Raw genomic sequence first — 574 nt, 5'->3', positions numbered from 1 at the left:
CGGAAGAGCACTAATTCAGCTGATCCAGGCTGCAATAGTTTTCCTCAGCTGAGGAACTGCCCCAGAGCAGTTGTGTTTATAAACACTGCATATATGACAGAAGCCAATGAGGTATCTACTCCTTATTTTTGCGAAGTAATAACGTACGTTATTCGTACTTCAGTAACATACTTCAAGGCCAGGCTGGATGAGGCTTGGAGCAACCTGGTCTAGTGGAAGGTGTCCCTGCCCATGGCAGGGGGGTTGGAACTGGATGATCTTTAAGGTCCCTTCCAACCCAAACCATTCTGTGATTCTATGTGTTTCTTTAGCTTTGTCTCCTGCAACAAAGGTAACCAAATGTGTTTCTGATTATGCACTAGATACCGAGTCAAGGGAAACCCAGCATTCCCAGACCATAACCACTGGAAGTTTTGGAAAGCTCTCTTGTGCTCTCCAACCTCAGCAAGTTGAAACCGCCTGTGTATTTTGTATTAGAATGCATTGTACAATAATTAACTTACTGTATGACTCCTAGGGGACAAATATTATAGGGTTTTTTCCAGATAACTCATCTTCTGCTGACTTAATGAGC

Source organism: Eurypyga helias, unplaced genomic scaffold (assembly GCF_000690775.1).
Source record: "Eurypyga helias isolate BGI_N326 unplaced genomic scaffold, ASM69077v1 scaffold7022, whole genome shotgun sequence".
NCBI lineage: Eukaryota > Metazoa > Chordata > Aves > Eurypygiformes > Eurypygidae > Eurypyga > Eurypyga helias.
Note: the sequence above shows the minus strand (reverse complement) of the source record.